The 17,453-nt window shown below is 41.9% G+C and overlaps 1 protein-coding gene across 7 annotated transcripts in view; it reads left to right on the top strand.

Annotated features, from left to right (window-relative positions):
- Positions 1-17,453, top strand: part of LOC122568532 (teneurin-a) — a 699,158-nt gene that overhangs the window by 560,075 nt on the left and 121,630 nt on the right. The window lies entirely within an intron of this gene.

Below are 17,453 nucleotides of genomic sequence, written 5' to 3'. Positions count from 1 at the left end.
CACGTTGACATTTCGAAGGCTATCGTCCGTAAATCCGTTCTCCGTCTCGCAACCAAGACGCGAGTCCATAATTTCTCATTAACGAAGATAGCTAATGTAATGACGTGGTTGGCCACTCTCGAGCCACGCGATCGAATTTCCAAGAGAAACCTGTCGACTGCGTTTGACGTTTCCATGAAAGCGTATATGTACACGTATATACTTGTTCTCTCTGTTGTAAGCTTACTTCGAACCTCGATTTGTTCGAAATGTCTTTCCGATACATTGAACGTTGATGGATATCGCGAAAAAAATTTGTACAAATCGTATAATTAACACGTATAAGTGATACTAATACATACAATCCTATTGAATACACGCCCATCGTATAAAGCAAATGGGAGAGTGGAAGAACAGGATACGTGCCAGGAAGAGAATCCCTTGGTTCGTCGAAGGCGACAAAAAAAAGTCTATCGATCGAAGAGTGAAAGTACACACGTGTGAGAAGGAGAGAGCAGTCACGCGAGGGAGCCAAGAGCCGGCAGATGTTTTATTGACGGCGGAGGTGTGATGGATCGTTGCGATATTATTGCGTTGCGACGCAGCACGGCCAATCGAATACGTGTGCAGGGTGCAGGTCGCAAGGTGCAGCCACCCCTGCGTGCTACGTCATGCATTAAGGGTGCTGAGATGATTCGATCTGTTCGCTTTATATGTACTTGCTCCCTTCCTCCCCTATCCCCACCTCTTTCTTTATACGAAGAAAGACGCGAAAAAAAAGAGAATTCTCTGGAAAAAAATTGTCTTTTACTGGAATTCTTCATTTTCAATTTTTCTTTCATCTCGTTTTATCTTCTTCGATTCTTTCGATAGTTGGCATTGTGCGCTATGACTATCGTGACTAGTACTTGTTCCCTTCTACTCTTTGTAATGGCTGTCTATCGGGTCTAAATTGTAGACGTCAGAATTTGGTAGTGGTATTGATGATGATTTTGTAGAACGGGATATGAGGCCATGTTTACGTAATGGGGATTAAAATTGTGTATATACCTGTTGCTTTGTTGTAGAGGTGTTGACTAGCGAAACTCCGATTTTGGTTTGTTAAATTAATCAATATACTAGCAATTAAAAGTGCACGATGTTTACGCGATTATTGTATCACGATTACCGATGCGTATTAGAAATAGTTTTCATCATTGCGAATGTAAATATCCCAGAAATTGGCAAATAATTCTTCTTCCTCTAAAACTTCAATGATATAAACAATTGATACATATCTGGAATTCTCTACATCGCGATACGATAAAATATTACAGCGTAACCTGAAATATCAAATAACGTTATAGAACGTTATAGAACGACCATTGAAATCTAACCAATTTATCCGTGCCCTTTCCCTTCCATAATCCCTCAATAACATACCCTGTTATTCCCACACGTCGAACGCCAAAAATACCCAGCGATTACTATAACCTCCGTATCCTCCATTTCGTGACAAGTTCATGACAGAATCGTCGCCGGCGACTATCGACGGTCAACGAACTCGATCAGTTTCCCTCGATCGAGCCTACAATTCTCGATGACAGGTCTCTGAAAACAGTTTCGAAAAGAAAAAAAGTACTCTATATACACACGTGTATTCATACACACGTCGACACAAGGCACACTGGAGAATTCTACGCGGACACGCGTCAAACTGCGTCGCGTGTCGTTGACAGTTCTCGTCTGTCGTGAAATAAGTACGATACTAGAGGGGCCGCGATTACCCTCTTTGTTCTGGGAGGCGCGTTGCCCCGCTGTAATGTATACGTCGAAAATAGCAGCCCGCGGAGCCTTCTACCGTGAACGATTCACCGTGATCGATCGAAAAACAATTTGGTCGTTTTCATGGTCTTCGAGGCGCGCTTTAACGAGAGTTGGTCTGCCCGATCGTCGACAAAGTGTCGCGACATTGTCTATCGTCAGCAGGAAAATAGAAAAGTTTCAGTGTAATGCTATTGTTCTGTGAAAGCGTTTGTCGAACAGTTGAAGGATATTAAAAACGACAGCGGATGTCCTGATGACGACGTTACGCCCCGAGGCTCGCTATAGGTCGTGTTCCTAACCGTCTCCCTTGGAGCTACAGTATCACGGACGGATCGTCTTACATGACCGTCCAGATATACACAAAGTCGCGATAAACACATAGTTGTTGTCAAGCAGCGAGTTCTAGAAACATCGATTCGCCTTCGGTTTGTTATTTTATCTGCACAAAAAAGGTGGCATACGTGACCATAGGCGCGAACGGTTGCGAGACGCGAGCGTGGTGGGGGTCGTCTCCCAGAGAAGACAAAGGACAAAATCGAAGGGCAAGCAGTGGCAAATGAGAATTCAAACGGAATGCGTCGGGAGGTTCGGACGAATAAATCAAAGTCGCTTAGTAAAACGAATACATCGAGAAATATCATAAAATCGGGTCGAATTACAGTAACAAACTAATTGTATCATCGTTAAATCATTTGTGACGTGTTCGTTATAAACTTAAATATTGTTAAATATACAAATTTATATTAACCCTGTTGATTCAGTGTTAAAATCATTTGAACTACCTCTGTTATCCTAATCGAAACAAGGGAAAGACTGATTCGTGGCGTCGATTATCGGAATCGTAGCAAGAATTTACGTCTCTCGCTGACGCGTCTTTCTCGCGATCGCGAACGGTCGTAACAGACGATATAACGCGATCTAAATACGTTTATAAGTTCGGATTAGTGAGATAACACGCAAGAATCGAGTAAACGTAATATTATCGAAAAATATAGACTATGATAATATAAATCAAAGGTCGAAGAAGATTTCCATAATTAAACAATGAAGGAAGGAAGATATCCGGCAAATCGTTGCAATTCTTTTTCATCGCGATATTAAAAATCTTATCAACGAACCGAACAAAATTTTAAAGACGGTATATTAACACCAGAGCATAATATACGCGATTTTAAAGTTCTGTAGGGCCGGTTTAAATGAATTCAAGTGACCATTGAACCAGTCAGGTGAGTGAACGTCGAAACCGAATTTCTGTATGCATTATTCCGGCGCAACGTTTCGCATAAACACATCGAGTCGGAGGTTAGGGCGCGCCTCCACGCGCGCACGTGTAACTCCTGAAACACGATACGACCGGAGGAAAGGAAGTTCCGCAAACTCGACCCGTTCCAGCATGTTAGACGAGACGTGCCTAATCCCGGCGGTTGCAGATTCGTCCCAGAACCCTCAGGGGCCGCGAGTTATCGCCTTTGGGCCAAAGTTCCGAGCAACCGGAGAGTTGATTTACCACAGCAGGGATAATTTCTTTCCGTCGCCGCATGACTCTTCGGTTCAAGGTCGAATACTCTTTGATGATATTTTTATCGGTTTGTATGTACACATTTTAAGTTAGAAAAATTTATCAATTGTCCAGCTGGACAAATGGTAAAGCACAAATTAAATAATGAAAAAAAAATGCACACATTTCTTAAACTTTGTTAATTTATCGAACTGACTGAGATTTCAATTATGCATTAATCTATGTGGATTGTAGATCCCACTGCCATTGACATCGTATTAAGAATCTCTTCATCCCAGGCTAATCGGATTTCAATCGGTAAATTACGAGACGCGTATAATATATTGGCATCGATACAGTGGCTGCAAGAAGTACTCATGTATGCTCCTACCTACCAGAAAAACATTTTTTTAATCAACTTCTACGTTTCAGTTTTGTAATATTATGTTTTTACAGTCACGTAAAAGGTCTACTAAATTAACTACGCCTATTGTATGTATAAATGTTCAGATAAGTAGATAGTGTAGCAATATTTTCTGCAGGCAATGTTTTTAAACCAATTATAGTACATATATAACGCGATAAGACCATCAACTCAGGCCATAAACGTCAAGAAAAAACGCATGATCCCCCCCCCCCCTTCTCGTGGTCCCGTCGGGGATGGCCCCGCCAGAAGAATATTCACGGAGGGACGACTGCGCGAGACGTGAACGAGCGGCGTATACGCGCGAAACAGAGGGCAAACGCGCGTCGTACGCCCGCATCCATGACTCGTGCACGGCGGGTGACATGTGCACGCAAAGGGAGACGAGGAACACACGCAGTAATCCCGCGTGGCCGTTTGATGTTCACGGCAGAACTTTAACCCCACGTCAAGCAGCGGCAGCGGAGCGCCGTGTTTCCACTCGATCTTGCGGCGATTTCTATGTACATTCCTTTCTGACTCTGCTTTTCTAACTCTGCTGCTTTTCTAACTCTCTATTTGCATATGCCCTCGAGTTACAGTTGAACGATGATAGAAATAGAGGGGATTATAAATTTACCGTTATGTGTAATTTAGTTAGAAATAGTTGGAACGTGCATGTGTCTATAGTAGGAAATTACGAATATGTTTATTGTAGGAGAATTCTTAGAAACGGTGTAGCTTGGTCGTACGTGAGCATAAATCTATTCAGCACTATATTTCATCGTCACTCTGGTCCAATTTCCTTTGTTTATATTCCAACATTCCTATTTCACCTGCGACGCAATTCTTATATCCTTTACTGGTCTTTCACATGCACGTCTCTTGCCTGAATCGATTCTTCCTGCTGTTAGACAATATATCAGCGAAATACGTTTAATTTATCGTTAGTCCGGTTACGTTTGCTTTTCTTAAACTAAATTTTAGGCTATTCTTCTGGAACGTAGGCTCAAGTAATTTAGTTAGAAACGTACTTTTACGTAGCTTCAATTACTTTTAATCAAAGTTCTCAGTATATTAATATTACTTTATTCGATATTCCTACTTCTCGAATTAAAGGTTTATCATCTTCCTCGCTATCCTAAATTAATCATCGATTTAAAAGATTCACCGTAAATCATTAGTTACACCAATAAGCACAATCCACAGCTTAACAAGAGGCAGCGTTGAAATGACAGTTGAACGCATTTTCCAACAAAGCACGCGTTACAACGTCGCGTTATAAGGAATGATTGACCGTTCAGTCTAGAACCCTATACCCTATCGTTCTCCCTATAATTCACGGCAGAAGAAAAAAAAATGCACTGTCAGCGTTGTTGAAAGTAGCGATCGGTTGTCAACGCGACTTCAACCGGCACATTAATAAACTAGCGTACGGGGCTGGTACATGCTATGGTTCACGACAATCGAGCCATCGAACGCGGTTGGCTTGTCCCCGCTCGTCCCTCTGGCGCAATTCTCGCGGGGAGAATTACCCTCTTCTTAACCCTCCGCTATTACGGTACATGTTTAGGATACGGTCGAATTTGCCAGACTCTCAAGGCTCGGCTCACTTTACCGCGTAATAGGTGTTAACCGTGAAAACAACACAGTTTCGCAGTTTATACGGGGCAGCCTGGAACTTCAGAAAAATGAAGTTTAGAGAATTTCTGATTTATTATTGGATTTATGATTCGTGTTTTAAACTCGATGACTTAACAAAGAATCATCGATTGGTCAGTCATTGATTGATATGAAGTATTAGATCTTTTATACGAAGAACGATAAAATACTATGTGTTGCGAATTCTCGACTAAAGAGCAACCGGTCAGGTCAAACTGATCGATCGATGTCGCGTACCTCGAATGAATTAACGCTCAACGTGGAGGAGGTTTAATAGATCAGGCGTTAGAGTAATCTAGCACTGTATTTGCACTTGTTGTATAATAGTAACGTTGATGTTACGAACACGGCGCTGGTAAGATCTTGTTGGGAGTGAAGTATTTCATCCGCACGGTACGATGTCAGATGATGAACTGTCTTCCTACGTTGCTGATTCTCCCTACCAGCCGTTGGGTTTCGTCTGTCCATCGTGCCCTTCCGGCTGGTACTTTCCGGGGGTTTTTAGCTGACCTCGGAATCATTAGGCTTACGTAGGAAACACCCAGCAGATCTCACAAAGGATATAACCTAACAAACATGAAGATGGTACGTATCCACATGCTATGTATATTTAAGTTATAATATTTTACCAAATGTCCCACTGGACAAATTGTAAAATTACAATAAATAATATAAAAAAAAAAAATTAGGCTTACAGCTCGGGGAGGACATGTAATTAGGAATTTCCTAAAGAAGGGAATGGGCCTGTCCGTGCCATAAACGGACGGCCTCTCAAAATTCCGAACACTATGCCACGGATATATTAGTAATATCAGCATTGCCAGTTATCGTTAAGATTGAAAGGTACTGTTCAAGAAATATTTTCCGATATAAATTCTTTAAAATCTATTAGTATTCGACAATAATATTGTGTTTTTGCGCACCTTATTCGCCATTTATATAGTTCGATTCCATCGTTTCCATACGTAGAAAAATTGTGTTGGTTGGATGAACAGAGGTCAGTGTACGGAAGAGGCGGATCGATCGGTTTCCGAGTCGAAGCAAGGAACCGATCTCATCGAATCGACGCTTTATGTTTTTGCGAAACACGTGCAAACGAAACCATCGAGAAGGCTAGCTAGGTTCCGATAGTGTGCGTAGCCGCCGCCAGAAGACTCGTTAATAAGCGATACTCCGTGATATCAGGTTGTGTTTGTAATTGCATCGCGATGGAAACTTTACAAAAGCACGGTTAACGTTACGGGGAAACCTGTAGATCCATTATAAATGGAATTGTTGATTCTGATTGGACGCTGAGTGGTCCCTTGCATAGAAAATAAAAAGGGTTCGATTCAATTTCTTGCCAGCGTTGATTACCTATTATAGAGTGTACGTGTTATTAGTAAACTGCGGATTTTTATTTATTTAGGAAAATAGGAAATAGAAAAATAAAGAGGAAATTCAAGGATGCAGAAGGGTATAAAATATTCAAAGAACCACATCCGTTACGATTTACAAAGCGAAACAAATCTCTGCTTACATTCTACTGCTTCAGTCGTTCTCACGAAAATATGTATTTACATAAATATCCGGCCTAACGACTAGTGCCTATAGTAATATCCTTAGAATTAAGAGCCTAGATCTTTCTACATGTTTAAACACCGCGAGTATCGTTTATTAAAAATAAACGTCTCATCTTCCAGGTAAAACGAGTCGTCCCGCTAGTAAAAGTTGGGGAACGATTAAAGAAATAATAAATTGGTTTCTACGAAACGCTTTATGCTGCTTCGCCGTCGGTGAACAAATTTTTAAACGATTTTCCCCGTAATCGAAACTTCTTTTCTGTTTCCAAGAAGTTCATCAAGAAAAAGGTGATCAACCTTTGTCCAACTCTTTCCTTTGCTATTCTTGCAAGTAAATTTTTACTTTGCCTTTTCCAGTTAACAGGTTAATTAATTTCAACGTTGTCAGTCACCGAACGACTCTCATAGTGTAACAGACAGGTCTATGCAGTGCAGGTCACATGGTTGACCCCATAGAAGTCAACCGAGCCGAAAGAATCTTCCTGCAACGAATTACCAAAACCAAAATATGACGTGCAAAACCTGTTTCACGCGACCCTCCAAACCGCCCCCAAACACCAGAAGCAACAAGTTCATACTCCCAGTCGCTCCACCTTCTTACCATCCCTTCTTAAATCATACCAAGGTGAAATCTAACTTAACCCTCCCACCCCGTACACGATCAAAATCACGGAAACGGCCGTCCAATGCAATTAACGTCCTTCCTCGTTGGGGTGGAAATTACACGCACACGCACTTATCACTCGCCCACTGTGCGAGGACGAGTGTCGAAAACGACCGGGTAGATCGAGGCTGTATTAGCAGGCATTAATTACACGACCCTCTCCGTAGGTGGTCGGACATGGTCTGCGAAGCCAGTGCTAGCCAATCGTTGCTGAGTAAAATCTGCAGGATACCGAACGACTGGCCATGGCCACGGGTCGAACAAAACGAGCAGACGACGAGTAAAGGGAGTATGTAGTTGAGTGCCTTCGCCTAGCGCCACGCCGGTCAATCCTTCCACGGGTAAACATCGCGCGTCTCCTTGCGCTTCTATCAATTACCCCAACTCCGCCTCGGCTACGCTTTTACCCTCATCGTTGGAACGACCCAGGGCTGATCCAGCAGAGACGGTGTCGTTGTCGATCCTGACCACCCGTGAACGTTATAGCGCAGTGAGAAACGTCTGGTCTCGATGTTCGTCGTGGTTTATGCGCGGTGTTCTACGATTTTCGGCTAATATATACGTGCGACAGTAGTATACGTGATACACCTATTTCCACGTACCGTGGAAATTCTTTTTGTGTTATCGTTGGAAAGACAAGTTATGTAAGATAGTTTCAGCACAGATAATTTCAGTAGAATTAGGATTAAATGTCACAAGGGTAATTCCTATGATTTCAATCATTTTTTAGTGGAAATCGAATTGGCCATTTTAAGTGCATGCATGGTCAGGACCCCTAATTGGTATCGGAGAAAGAAGAAAGATAGCGACGTTAGGAGAATTAGGAAGGTGTTTTACTAAGAGATAGGTTACGAACGACAACAACACGAAGCGAGTTCGTTTCAACCGAGCTCTACCCTTCAGCTTCATTCTGGCCGGCCACCGGTCAGCCAACTAAAATCGTCCTATACGGCCCGATAAGATCCCATTAACTTTATCTGCAACCCCACGTTCTGCGTCACGCTTTATCTCTCGACGCCACAACGTTCGCGTGTCCTCGTGTGTTATGAATCGCGCGACCCGCGGTTTAAACATTGTCGCTCGTTAGATGTGCGGCTTCAACCGTATTGCCTCCTCCCTCTCCTGTTCCCTTCGTCGCGTGCCCCGCTATCTTTGAATTAATTAAGCGATCCGTGGAGACGCTTTGCGGGCTTCTCGTTGCGCTTTACACCGAAACCTTTGCCAGATTTTGCTTTGGTACATTTTAGAGCAAAGGTGACGACAGGTTTTGGAAAATTGAATTCCTAGGACATTCCTCAAAGACCTTTCTGATACGAACAGTTTAGCGAGTTTATTTTGAAGAACGAATCATCGGAGTTCTTCTCTCACATACAATTGGAATTTTGAAATATCGTGCAGCATGCAATTTCGTTGATCTTTGTGTTTATCGATTAAGACCGGAAAATGTATGAGAAGAATAAGGAAGATAGAGAAAGAGGAGAAGCATGTACCTATCCATCTAAATCCATCGCAAGAGAATACTTTTATATTTTAATAGGACGATTATATTTTTACGAATGTCATACATTTATGCGAGACAGATTGCTTGAGGGAGTTCTTACAACGTTCGAGGGTTTTACAGACTTTGTATTTTATAGACTTACATTTGTACAAAAACGTTTCTATCAATATGTCTGACAGAATTGCGAGCAGAGAAAGAACCAGTTGATCGGATTATTGGATCAGGATTCGAACCTGAATCTTCCGCCATCCTTGCGATTGCTCTACCAATAAGATATCCAGACAGATGACAAATTCTTTCTTCCAAACTTCATAACCTAACTGGTTATCATCTGATAATACACGGATGAAAGTTATCCAAACGTTTAGAAAACAACCTAACCTATCTTTATTTTCGTTCTTATCGATATCTCGTGCCTCATAATGTTCGATAACGAAATAGAAGATCTACGTGTAACAACTTTTACGTAATATAACCTATAACTAATTTCTTGCGACAAAATTCATACGAGAATTAATTATGCAATTTTTTAGTATTATATTCGGCTCGTTATTTCGTCATAAATTCGTATATCATAGTTACGAACGTATTTATTTAAAAACACATGTGATAGTACATGTTCAATAAATCGCGATTAATTTTTTGAAATCAAAGTCCGTCAAAGAAAACAGTGGATGCTAACGAATTTCACGTTCTGCGAAGGGATAGTCAGGTCGTTCAACGACACTCGATTCCAGATCTCTGTGAACTCGCGCAGAAGTAAGTTGCCGAGTCGTTGCTTTAATTATGAATCGGACGTCGATATATCTTAATCGTCCCAGTTTCCCCTGGCTCGTACCAAGAGGCACTCGTTAATCGATCCGTTCGATCGCAAAAATTCGCCAGCATGGAGCGTTCTAATCGGCCCGTTGAATAATTACGCCAATTAACGGTCGTTAACTTCGGTCTCGAAACAACATGGCCGACTATCGACGTTCCGAAATCGATTTACCGGACATTTTCTAATCTTTTTTCTCCAACCGAGATCCCGAAAAACATATCTTGTAAACAACAAGGAAACTTAAGACATTCGCCGTGGCGTAAAATTATGTCGCCTTACAAGATGGCGAAACCATGTTAAAAAAAAAAACAGTACGAAACTAATCGTTAGAGTTGTTAAAAATCCTAATGAGGAAATTAATATCCATGAAGCTAATATTTTAATTCGACACAACAGATAATTTTTTTGTATTTTCGATTAATATTCCTGGTAGTCACCGATAGTCAAATTTCAGAAAGAAATATCGCAGTTTTTCACGCGCGATATTTCGTTCAAACGTATCGAATAATTGCAGCGCAATCGATGGTGGCGCCACTAGTAGTTACGTCTATGGCCAGTAGTGACAGTGAGCGTGTCGAACGAAGATAAAGGCGAATGAGATAACCGGTACAAGCGACGAGCAACAAAAGGGCGAGAAAAGGTGTGGGTGTAGCGTTATATTATTTATCGAGCCAGACAGAGAGGCGAGAAAAAACTGGTGGAGTATGGGACAACGTTATAAATTATACATGGCGGCGATTACATTATCATAATCGCGGAACACACCGGCGCGGCATTTTAAATCGTATATTATATGATCGCACGACGAATGCGAAAAACAAGTCACGCCCTTACGCGCGCCATCCACGACGCGTGGAATTCTTAACGAACGTGACAGGAACGATCGAGCGACACGAAGCGGAACAGGAAATAGGAACCGCGAGGAAACGCACTTTTCTTCGAAACGAACGCGGAAATAATTCTGGCGTGACTTTGTTATCGAACGAAGGGATGATCCTGAACAGACGATCCAGAAATGAAAAATTTCGAAACGAAGGATCCTGGGATCGAGAATCTAAAAACGAAGAATTCCCGAACGAAGGACCTCGGACAAACATTTGTATCGCACAAAAATAAATTATTTATATGTATAATATGATAAATTATTTATACATGGCGATAGCTGGCGTGACGAGTTAACTCGTCCCATTCGGTTAACAGGTTAAGCGACGAGCCAGCCTAATATGGCTTCGTAAGTAGTAGAGTGTCTTGGAGCGTGTGATTCTTCGTAATGGTCTTTCGCTTTCCGGGCCGTTAAGCTGCTACGCGGTCGAACGCTGGCATAGAACCGTCTCCATGTAGTTTTTCAGAAGAACCTCGAAGAAATCGCGTGGGTTCCATCTCGCCACGAGCTGATTCTGGACTTTACGGATGATTTTTCTGGATGGCTGATTAGTTCTACGAGGATTTTCCTTGAATTTGCTGCGAGAAAGTTTTGGACAGAATGTATTTTAGAGTCGGAAGGGAAAGAATTATTTTCGAAGGATGAAATAATTTATAGATCATGTTCTTCAGAGCTGCAGAAACGGGATGGAGAGGGATGTTATTATAAAAAGTTCAATGGCGTGAGTCGTAACTGCAGAGATTACAAGTAAACGCGTTATAGAGAAGTATGCTTGATAGAAGTAGCGAAGTCGTAAAATCGGTCAGACATTAATATGTATAGTCATATTTACTCGATCGGCAGACGATTCAAGAGACACAGCCATTTGGAAGGCGAGTGCTTGGATCCACTTGAACTTGTGGTAGCGTTTTTTCACGCCGGACACAATATTTCTCGTTTTTTTAATATCCTACATGTCTTTCTTTTTGTACCTACTATATAATCCATAGATAATATAGGAACTACCATATTTGAAAACCACAGTGGGAAATAGTGATAAATCACATTTCCATTTCTCGCAAATAATCTAAAACTCTGTTACGCTGTCAATTAACGCCCGAACTGTCTCTTTATTTGGTTTTAAGTTTAAATACGTATTTTCGTGTCATGTGCCTCTTGGACATTTCGTGGATAAGGGTTAGGTCGGTGGAAAAATGCGCACTGGCGAAGATTAGAATGGAAGAAGTTCGCAATTTCGAGAAGCTGTAACCAAGGCAAGTTTGCAATCGCAGGAATTACAAGCGAGCGAGCCGCAATCGCAAGAATCGTAATCGACAGAGTTGCGATCGTAGAAATTGTAATCGCCAGGGTTTGCAATCGCAGGAATTCTGGTCGACCGAGTTGATATCGGATTAATTGCACCGAAGCGAATTTCAACGGTAAAATTTGTAACCGTGCGAACAGTAATCGATCGGCTCTTACCAACGCGAGTATAATAATCAGATGACTTGCGTTTACAACCAAAAATTTACTATTCACTGTGTTGCAATCGTGCAAGTGTCGAGTGAACGAATTACCATGTTGCAAGTAACGATCTAACGTTCATAGAAACTGCTGTCATGCGCTCATGCAAATTGCAATCGCACGCAATAGTATTCAAATTAACATAAACTTCCTGCAATCAAACGTGCTTCATACGAATCCTGTCAAATATTATTCTTTTCTTTCTTTTTTTTTTTTTTTTAAGTATAATTCCTTTACACGTTTTGATTAATAGAATTTACCATTTTAATATTTCATGTCCAATCGTCGTTTCATCTTTTGATCTTAAGGATTAGAGAGGTGGCATTTACAGGATTTGCCGATGGTAATTTAATCTAAAAGCGAGATTAAAGCGCTGTTTTACATCCTATTAATCATTCTCTTCCAATAAATCAACGACTAAAAAATCCCAATAAATTATTGTGAAATATGAAAAAGAAATGTAGGATTACATAGTAAATCACCATTGTCATGGAAAATTCTAGTTATGGGAAACGCATTACCGAGCCATTAATCATGAAAACGAGAAAAAGACGAAAAGCAAAAGTAACACGCTTCAAATTTGACCTATCAGTCCACCCTTTCGATTAACCTCGAATTAACCGATTGAATTAATCACCCACAGAAGCCACGATGTTCCCGTCCACAATATTCCACAACGTACACGCTATGACGCAAACGGTCGATGCACACGCTGTTACAGTTTACCGAAACGCCATCGAAACCTGTTTATCACGTCCACGGCGAGCGACGGAGTAAACCGTGAAAACACGCTGACTTGACTCGAACGGCAAACAGGTCGGGTACCGGCTAAGCGATCTTGACATAAACAATCTACCAGTCATTTTCGACAACGTAAACGCTATTCGTTATTTACCGCGCTACGCTTCCAGCTACTTGCTCGCCTCCGTTATAATTCATAGCCGCACCACGAGATGCTATCGATCTCCATTTCCCTCTCTTTGTCTCGTTTTAGTGGAATCTGTGCAGGATACAGCTGTACATTTTGTAACACAAGTCTCATTGAGTAATTTATAGAAGGAGCTCACTTACAGCCGAGTGTAATAATATTTTTATCGAGAATTTCCGAGGCAATATTTCTCCTGTGAAATTGTCCGTTAATTAATCTCTCGCAGAGTGAAATGTTTTTCTACGCGAAAATCGGGCGATTGAAAATTTAGAGAAAAATGGTGCACGATTTCGCGAACCGTCGCGGATCAATAGGAAAATTAATAGGTTTTGCGAAACTCTGATCTTGAGAACTTTTTAGATTACGATCCCGATATATGGAACTTCGATTACCGAGTAAGAAATGATGAAAAGAGAAAGGAACAATACCTACTTTTTCCTACTTCCGATTGCGCATAAATTCTCAATCCTACCACTTAAACGGCTATAAACGATTCGAATAAATCTTGTGGAAGCTATTACGCAAACGTATAGTAATGTCAGATTATGTGTATTAGAATGTGCACCCTCCATGAGGCGATGCAGCATACGCGAAGGAATTATCTTACGCTGTAGGTTAGAAAAATAATTTTTGCGATTATTTAATGGTCATCCCTCTCATCCCATAGATCTTTCGCCCTGCTTTCGCCCTCCCATGAATCACGATCGAATTGTGACGAAGGGATGGAACGCAATAACTGGAGCAATCCGGGGTAATAAATTAATAGAGGACTTTGCGAGCTAATAGAAAAAATAGACTGGAAAGCCTGCAACGCGAACGGACATCACCCCTGAACCGTTTTCCCCAGCTAATGCAATCAAGTTTTATATACTGGGTGGTCCATTGGAAGGGGATGGTCTGAACGCAACGTGCAACTTTTATGGGGGGTTTGTGCGTGTGCGCGCGTGCGTGAGAAACACAAAGGGTGGTTTTTGTTTGTGAGCATTTTTGGAATTCGATTCTTTCTATGCTACGTTATTTTTAAAGGCAGATATTTCATATAATGTAATAAATCTTTTCGCAGCATAGAAAAGATGAACGAAACTTTTTAACACTGAATGTAGATAAATATTCTGTACTATAGCGTCATGGAGAAAAATTGATATCGTTTAGTAAAGAATTGAAAATGGCCTTTAAATAGACAAGTAACCAGAAAATGATGCATCGCGCTTCATACTATTAAACTACTATCAAGAATTTTTGCTGTATCTTCTCTAGTTGCCAAGATATTGACTCGCAATAGATTACCTTGCTCGGCTTATACAAAAAACCCCCCTTATACGTCACTTAAGGCTGTTCGAAATCAATTTCCCGTTTAAGGCCATCAGAAGCACATTCCACTGTTCCATTAAAACTCGGTCGCTTCTTTTTTATCTATCATTGAGTACAGTATCCTATGCCGAAGTTAATAGATACGTAAGACAGGGTGCTAGGTCGAATTTTACTCAGGAAACGTATCGTCACCAAAGGAATGCTACCCACGCAAATCTCTCGTTTGATTCGCAAATTCCAAAATTTCCCCGCACAAGGGAAAAATCGTATCCGGTATCGTCTCCGAACCGGTAATAGCCGCGGCATGTCGCGCAGAAGAGAACGACGAGCGGCCGGAAGATAGGTCGTCGTTACCGGAACCAATTTTCTACGAGCAACCTTACGTACATCTCTCGAGTGCCCTCGTCGGGATATACGCCGCGCGCGCACGCGTACTTCTGAGACGAGTATATACGCGCCGGTAGCAAGGGATACACGGGCCTTCTCAAGAAGTCGCTGGAAGAATGGTCGATTTCATATGAATGCATTCCATGCAAATGCGCCGTCGACCATGGTGAACGTTGAGTTGGGCGAATGGAGGGGGATGAAACAGTCGGCTGAACCGAACCGCTTTCGAGCACAGGCTCGAATGGGTGGGGGAAGGCGGGCGACTGCAGTGGGGGAAGAATTCAGCACGCCGATGCGGAGATAATTGGGTGAATACATTTCGGCCCTTCGTACCGCGGATATATATTCTTCAGCAGGGCCTTCGTGCATTATGCACGCGCGCGCTAGGAATGTGCGCGTACACGTGCATGCGGAGTCGGGGACGGCGGAGTCACGTGTACAGGCATCGGGACGTATATACGAATTTTGTAACGGATAGATGGGTTTGTAGGGAACCTGCGCCTTTTGCGATTGAACCTGTCCCAGAGTGAAGATAGTAAAAGAGTGTGAAGATTTTTAGGGCTATGATGATCGAGGGTTTTGGAAATTGAATTTTTTCTTTTTATTTTATCCACAGATTTATCGGACGAAGGGATTCTTTGTTTGTGTCTTTTTTTAGTTCCTAGCGATTAGTCGAAGTCTTTGGCATCTGAGATTTTGTTAGAGGAGAAAAATTTGGGACGAGAATTACGAGACAGAGGATAGGTATCTGTTGTATTTTACGAATCAAACTGAAAGTACGATTTAGAAAGTTGAGATGAATTTTATATGTCCGAATGAAACATCTGACTATGATATTATTCGGAAAGGTCTCGATATTTCCAGTTACCGTTCTATCCTATATTTCGAGTTCGTTTTATGATTCTTGTTATTTTCCACATGACAACCAAAATATTCGCTGCGCGCAAAGATACAGAAGATCGTCATTTTCGCGTAAAGCGTGGCGTGTTTTGAACAGATTTAATCATCCGAACGGGTGCTATGTAAAGGGTTTTCGTTTTGTTGTTCTCATTGGGCCACGTTATTACTCGTTTTCGCGCCGCGTTAACGCACGGAACGGTTTATTAAAATATCACCGTTAAACAGGCACGTTCGTAATTACATTAAGGATACTTTTTCGAGTCGCGTTGCGCTTGTCACCGGCGCGGGGAAAAATAGCGGCGACGTTCGTTATGTGACAGATGACAAATGCGCTTCAAAACATCCAGCGAATTTAAATGCATCGTGACGTTTTAACATTTCGAAACAGCCGACTGAAAAACAAAAAAAAAAAAACAAAAGAAAAAATGAAAAAAATATATAAAAAGAAACACGTCGATACTTATGCCCCGTCGAAACGTCGTTCGAAAGCATAATACACTCCACTGGTTGATCTAGTCAAAATATTTGTCGTCCATAGAAAGGACCGTGATTGACATAAATGGAACTATAGTTCCGAATGGTCCGGTTACGATTGGTTGGAACGTACAATATTTGTTCAGACCGTTTAACGAAATTCCAAAATGAGAACTAGAAAAGTTGACCGCAGATTTATCAACGATCTGTTGGACCTGTTGTCCACGAATAAATATAACGTTATCTTCATGTCCAATATTATTTTAAGATTATTTCAATAATACTAATCATAATGATATCAGGTTTCATCAACGAAAATGTCTCGGAAAATGTCACTATTTCTATTATACCAAGGCAACAACATTGTACCAAAGATCACGTATAAGAAAATAACTCAACTTACTTTCGATCCGAGTTAACGTCCATTCAACGATCTCGACTGCGAAACCTTTTCATCTCGAAACACCATCCGCTACTATACAACGATCGAGGTAATACTCTTCGAACCATCCAGAGAAGCTTTGCGAGGGAAAGAAGGGGCAGTTTCGCCGAGGTTGGCACGAACGGAACGACGGCCGGCTGTGATTTAAAAAAGCGAACGGCATTAAGGAGAGTTCCGTGGAGAGGACTCGTTGCCGGGCTGCCATTGTCCGCTCCTCGATTGCCCATTAACCGTGCAACCAATGTTCCACGAACAACGGTTCGACCTCTCGATCGTCGTGCCCCTTTCGTCTAACAGCGTTTTGCTAGTTCACGTGCATCGTTTAACGTCATATCCCGACGGATATTATGACGTCTGCACCGGCAGCGCCATCTCCCGTTGTCCTGGCCGCCAACGTAATTCGAGGCGAGTCAGCGAGAGTCCGGGTTCATACAGTGGACGGTCGCGATAACGCGGTTCCTGGATCTGCGCCAATTGTCAGATTCACTGTATCCATTCTCCTCGTCCCTGTGACGGGCCACACGGTGCGTTTCGCTCTGGGGGTGAAAGTGTGAATGACGAGAAACACGGGGTGAATGAACTTTTGCCGAGGACGATGGGAGAGAATGAACGGTCGGCTATTCGACCGTCATCGAATGACGCACTTTCAGATAGGTAAATGTAATTGGTATGGATTCCGTTAGGTTGGTTGGTCATTTGAAAGGAATTACATTTGCATACTTTTGCTAGG

Source organism: Bombus pyrosoma, linkage group LG6 (genome assembly GCF_014825855.1).
Source record: "Bombus pyrosoma isolate SC7728 linkage group LG6, ASM1482585v1, whole genome shotgun sequence".
Taxonomy (NCBI): domain Eukaryota; kingdom Metazoa; phylum Arthropoda; class Insecta; order Hymenoptera; family Apidae; genus Bombus; species Bombus pyrosoma.
The sequence above is the reverse complement of the archived record's forward strand: the minus strand, read 5'-3'. Positions and strand labels throughout refer to the sequence as shown.